Raw genomic sequence first — 6397 nt, forward strand, 5'->3', positions numbered from 1 at the left:
GGCTCATCCTGGCTCAGAAAGCTCCCCCACTGAGCACCTTGTGAACCCAACCCTGCCCGCCAGAGAACAACCCCCTTTGACTTTAATTTTCCTTTACCTACCCAAATCCTATAAAATGGCCCCACCCCTATTTCCCTTCGCTGACTCTTTTTGGACTCAGCCCTCCTGCACCCAGGTAAAATAAACAGCCTTGTTGCTCAAACAAAGCCTGTTTGGTGGTCTCTTCACACGGACACGAGTGAAACCCACAATGGGATGCAGAGGCTTATATACCATCTCTAGGTAACAGAATGAATGAAGGCTCAAAACATGGCCAAAACCAGGTACCATCAGAGTCAGAAGTATATCCATTTATTGTGGGCAAGACAGGTTATAGGAGGGAGAGAAGAGGAGGCTTGGCTAGCAAAGGTGGTCTTAATATGTAAATGAAACCTTACAGGTAGCAGCTGTCAGAGAGAGTAAACCCTAAAAGTTTCTTTCAGACCTTTACAGCTGTCAGACTCTCAGTTAAGCTTTCCTAGATCTGGGCAAGGAAAGACTTGGCTGCATCAATGCAGATTCCCTACAGATGCAAATCTCCCCAACAAAATACAACTTTGCAGGGCTACTTCTACAGCTGGCTTTCTGAACAGACATCTCAAAATATGTCAAAGAAATGTATTTTGGGGTAAAATATTTTTAATTCCTTCACATCTACAGCCTGATGCACCTGCTGTTTCAGCACACCACTGTTGCTGGCAATTCCACTCTTCCCTACACTCAAGCCAAAAAAACAGATTCTCCTTGAGGCTAGTCTTTTTCTCGCAGCACACATCAAATTTGTCAGAAAATTTCTGTTTCCTGTTTGGTTAATTACAGACTTTGATCTGCCCAATCTTTCTCTTTCTTGGTCTCTGAATATTGGCAAAGGATTCTCCTGATACAGGCGGGATCAATTCTACTGAAGAGTCTCAAAACCGTCAGACATTTAAGAGCCTTAATCTCGAGGTCGAGGTTTGGGCCACCCTTGAACCCTTTCTTTGAGCCTGCCGGACAAAGTCAGCCTGGCTAGGCCTGTCTTCAAGGCCCAGGGGCAGGGCCAGGTCCTCCTGACGCTTCTTGAAGCCTCTCCCGTGTGGGGGCAGCCACCCTCCTCTTCCCTGTGACCTGCAGAGAAGCTTCAGGGGGCATTTATTCAATTTTCTAGGAGCCCGCTAGGTGCAGGTGCGCAGTGACTCTGTGGTTCCCACCGCACGGCCTCGACCCTTGGTCCTCTAGCTGTCTCCGGCGGGCAGTAATGTTCAGGGTGAGCTGGGGCTCCTAAGACACCAGGCAGGGAGGGACCAGGGGGGAAGGGCACGGCCCCCTAGGTCCTTCGCAATAGGGATCCGAAAAAGGTGTTGAAGAAATAGAAAGGGAGAGTTGGAAGTAGATCAAAGGGAAAGAAAGAAATCCTAGGAGATTTTCTATCTTAAGGCACCATGAAGAGATAGTCCCTCTTCTGGGACGGGTCCTCAGGTCGCTGGTGAACCGAGTTCTGATCTCCACTGGAGACCAAATCAGTTGACTTTGGCTTGACTCCTAGTGAATAAGCCACGCTTTGTCTTCCTCTGTTTAGCTCTTGATCCTGAAGCACTTGATTATCTCTCCCGGGCTTTCGATGGATTCCAGGGTTGCAACTGAGAAGTTTGTTTTTAATGCATTTACTTGAAGTAAGAATATTTGAAAGTATTTTTGCGAAGAAAAACGTTTCCTTTTGCACTGAAGACATTCAGATGTGAGGAAAATCAGTAGTCTGGGGAAAGCAAATGCTGTTGAAAATGTCTCACAAACACAAATTACACGTCAGCAGGTAGGTTTGACCCTCAGGTTGGGCACATTTTAAGTGGACTGTTGGTGGAACTTAAGATGAATCTAGGACATTCATGATTAATATTTTTAGTTTTTTCATAAAATTTAATATTTTAAATTTAGATACACATTCTGAAAATTATATAACCAGCACAAGAAACCAGCTTTATGCCATTTTTACAACCACAGGAAAGAAAGATGATATTTTAAATGACAATGTTTCATAAATGGCAACATTTTTAAAGTACTAGAGAAAAAAGTTAACCTAGAATTCTATGCAAAAATAAAATTTCAAAACTGTGAGTGAAATAAGGACATTGAAAAACATACAAAAACTAAAAGAATTCACCAACCCACGCCACGAGAAATCTTAAGAGTCCTCCACGCAGAAGAAAAAGGATCCCAGATAAAAATGTGGACCTATACAAAAACAAATATTGGAAATGGCATTTAGAAAGCATGTACTACACATTTGCTTATAATTTAAATCTTTTAAAAAATATTTGACATAACAAATGAAAGTAATGATAATCACAAAACTTATAATGCATAAAGTAAAAATACATAACACTGGGATAAAGGCCAGAAAGGGAGGTATAATTACACTTGGAAGCAGAATGTGATAAATTAAAGATGTATCCCAGAAACCCAAAAGCAGCCACTGAAATAAGAAAAGGGTTATAGGTAATAAAGCAACAAAGGAAAGAAAACGGAATGAAATAAAAGCTGTGTAAACACTATGCTGGAACAACTGCTCTCCAGGCCTCCACCCTATAGAAATACACCAGTGGCCAATGAGAAGTGTACAAGAATGATGACTGCAGTATTGTCTCTAATCATAAAATAATAGAACCAATGTAATTTTAAAGATATATGAAAAGGGTTTTATTTATTTAACAAACAGACAATTGAACAAACAAACAATGGAAGCAAGTCGTTTGCCAAAAGCAACACAGAGGGTCAGGATGATGCTACTCCTCCAAGGATTTCAGGGTACCCAGACGCCTAGTTTTCTGTCTAGTTCTGGAAGATGTTATTCTTGGGGAGCAATAGGTCCTCGCGTTTGGGGCTCTTTTAGGTTCTCTCTCCATTTCCCCATTCTGCTACAATAGAAAAACAAACAAAAACAATTCTCACTTCCAGAAGATCCCGCCTGTGCTTCTGCACTAGCCTTTCAGGAGGTCTGGATGTCTGGTTCACGACTCCCCGGCTTCTTTTCCAGCTTTTGCTTTTCCCTTCCCCCGCTCCCGCCCTACCGCCCCACGACCCGACCACCGCCCAGCTGAGCCCCAGCGGCTCCACAGCGCAGAAGGTGCACAGGAGGCCCTGCCAGTTGCCCGCCCCGCGGGGTGCCGAGAAATCAACGCTTTGTAAGAAGAACTTCCCCATGGAAAAAAATCTCTTGATTTCCACTCTCAGGGTTCTTCCAAGGACAAAAAGCTAAAGGCGATGATGGATTCATTCGACAAGTCCTAGTCGTGCGCCCTGGTAAGTGCCAGACCCTGCTCCCTGCGAGGGGACCCAGGAGCGACCCTCGCCACAATCCCTGCCCTGGTGGAGCCCCCGTGGGGAACACAGGACCCGAAGATGGCAGCGGAAGCTCCGCAGCGGCCCCGAAAGCGACTGGGCAGGATGGGCACAGGCTCCCTCACTGGGCGAAGGCAGTGCAAAGAACGGGAAGAACCATCCCAGGAGCCCACCGGGTGTTCAGCTTCCCTTGGGACCCCAGGCGGCTCGGGCTGGGTGGCCAACCGTGGAGTTTCTGGGGGCTTCTGAAGCAGGAGAGGGGCAGGGCGGGCGAAGGCCAGTCAGCTGTCCTGGCTCCAGAATCTCCTAATGCGCAGGTGTCCAACGTGACCAGCGCGATTCACCGCTCTAATCTCTCTGGTTTTCCAAGGACTTGCTCAGTCGTCCTGCCAGGCGGGCCCTGAGAATAGAAGGGACGGAGGAAGTTTAGTGAGTGCGCCCTTCCTATATCGCCCAGTGGAGTCAGCAGTGCTTGTCTCTGTGGCGCAATTGGTTAGCGCGTTCGGCTGTTAACCGAAAGGTTGGTGGTTCGAGCCCACCCAGGGACGCTTATTGGAACATTTAAAGCATGCACGCATTGTCAATCACTACATGAATGGGGAGATTTTATCTTCCCAGAGTATCAAGCCACTAATTTATGACTGATCCATGTCAAGGGCCAGCCCCAAGCCACTAATTTATGACTGATCCATGACAATGGCCAGCCCAGCTCCCCAACCAGATTCTTAACCGCGTATCTCCTGAAATGGCAGGTTTACCCTGTGTAACTCAGGAATCCTGAAACAGAGACCTAGGAACCCACTTCTGGTGTGATAAAATTCTAATTCAGCCAGTTACACGCTTAAACGAGTAATTTACGTGCCTCCGTTTTTTCATATTTTAGTAATAGGAGTCCAGTAGTATCTCCAGGATGTGCCTGGATTTACTGATTGCTCTATCAATAATGTGACCAGTGGAATCATTCATCATCATAGTGATCCTCTTCATCATTTTTGAAAACAGTATTTTTCCTCAGTTTGTGCATTATTTATTTAACCCTTTTCAAAATGTTTTTGTTAGCCAGGCGTGGTGGCAGGCCTGGGTAATCCCAGCTACTGGAGAGGCTGAGGCAGGAGAATCATTTGAACTTGGGAGGTGGAGGCTGCAGTGAGCTGAGATGGCTACACTTGAGCCTGGGCAACAGAGTATGACTCTATCTCAAAAAAAAAAAAAAAAAAAAAAAAAAAAAAGATGAGGTTGGTTTCATGGTTTTAGGATTACAAAGAATGCTGCAGTCACCATTCTTGTACACATATCTTTGGTCATTGTGGAAATGTCTACACCACAGATATTTCTATAGTGTAGAGAACTGGATGCACCATTGCTACTTTATAGTGTTTATATAATGCTTCTAATTTGAGTACATTCTGCAAATGTATCTTTCATGGGAGCAATACCAAATAGTATTCCAATATCAATATTTATAAGAGGAAAAATGTGCAGAAGTGCAATTGAGCTTCGTGCCTCTCCATGGAGTACATGTTCATAAAATGGTGGCATTAGCAATCATCTGAGAGTGGAGTTTGTGGCCCTCTGACATCAAAAGCTGATGCAGAGGACATGAAAACCCTCACTGTACATCCTCTGTAGGCTGGCCAGAATCATTCCTAGGTCGGTGGTCTCTTATCAGGAGGGAATGCTGCTTGCTTGTTTTGTCAAAACCACAAAAGGCAGGGAAAGTATCAGGCCGTTGGTTGATAACAGTAGTGAAGCAAATCTTTCCAAAGAGTTGGGTTGTTAACCCGTAGGAAAAAAAATCCTAATTCTTACCAGATGGTTCCATGCAGTTCCAGGCTCTTGGTGTCCCAAACAAAGAACTCTACATGACACATACAAAGCAGCAAAGCAAAGCAAAAGTTTATTAAGCACAGTAACACTCTTGGAGTGGGAAGAGTGGGCTGACCTCTGGGAGATGAGATCAGTATTAGTTTGGTGTACTTTGGGTCTTTTTATGTGTGTGTTTTTTTTCTTCTCTTCACAGGGATGCCTAATCTTTAGCCAGTGTTTGCCTTTTGATTGATAGGTGGGTTGCTTAGTTACTTTGGCCCTTGTGTGCTGGCACGTTGCCTCCATCCCATAATTTTAAGTACATGCAAGATATGTAGTCCAATGCATGAGTTTTAATGAGCTGATTATCATATGGAGTCATGTTAAGGCTACTTTTTCTCTGTAATGCACATGCCTATCTCTGAGGAGCTGCCCCTTTACTGGTTTGGATCTTGCCGGCCACGGGGTCCTTGCTTGCTGTTTTTTTTTGTTTTGTTTTTTGTTTTTTTTTTTTTTTGAGACAGAGTCTCTCTCTGTTGCCCAGTCTGGAGTGCAGTGGCACAATCTTGGCTCCCTATAACCTTCTCCTCCCAGGTTCAAGTGATTCTCCCACTTCAGTCTCCCAAGTAGTTGGGACCACTTGAGCACACCACCACCCCCGGCGAATTTTTTTGTATTTTTAGTAGAGATGGGGTTTTACCATATTGGCCAGGCTGGCCTTGAACTCCTGACCTCAGGTGATCCACCCACTTTGGCATCCCAAAGTCCTGGGATTACAGGTGTGAGCCACCAAGCCTGACCAAAAAAAGATTTTTAAAAATTATTCTTGTAGGCCGGGCGAGGTGGCTCAGGCCTGTAATCCCAGCACTTTGGGAGGCCGAGGTGGGCCGATCACGAGGTCAGGAGTTCGAGACCAGCCTGACCAACATGGTGAAACCCCATCTCTACTAAAAATACAAAAATTACCCAGGCATGGTGTCTGGTGCCTGTAATCCCAGCTACTCGGGATGCTGAGGCAGGAGAATCGCTTGAAACCAGAAGGCGGAGGTTGCAATGAGCAGAGATCGCACCACTGCACTTCAGCCTGGGCAAAAAAGCAAAATTCCACCTCAAAAAATAAAATAAAATAAAATAAAACAATAAAATAAAAATTATTCTTTTAGCCAGGCGCGGTGGCTCACGCCTGTAATCCCGGCACTTTGGGAGGCCCAGGAGGGCGGATCACAAGGTCAAG

At 45.2% G+C, this 6397-nt stretch overlaps 1 long non-coding RNA gene and 1 other non-coding gene across 2 annotated transcripts; one reads left to right on the plus strand and one right to left on the minus strand.

Annotated features, from left to right (window-relative positions):
- Positions 1-2700: 2700 nt before the first annotated feature.
- Positions 2701-3767, minus strand: LOC134808801 (uncharacterized). Its single transcript, XR_010152584.1, has 2 exons — positions 3531-3767; positions 2701-2933 (listed from the first exon to the last, which is right to left on the minus strand). It is a non-coding gene; the product is annotated as an uncharacterized LOC134808801 (long non-coding RNA).
- A 64-nt stretch (positions 3768-3831) lies between these two features.
- On the plus strand, positions 3832-3905 carry TRNAN-GUU (transfer RNA asparagine (anticodon GUU)). Its single transcript has one exon. It is a non-coding gene; the product is annotated as a tRNA-Asn (tRNA).
- Positions 3906-6397: the final 2492 nt, after the last annotated feature.

Source organism: Pan troglodytes, chromosome 1, assembly GCF_028858775.2.
Source record: "Pan troglodytes isolate AG18354 chromosome 1, NHGRI_mPanTro3-v2.0_pri, whole genome shotgun sequence".
NCBI classification, from domain to species: domain Eukaryota; kingdom Metazoa; phylum Chordata; class Mammalia; order Primates; family Hominidae; genus Pan; species Pan troglodytes.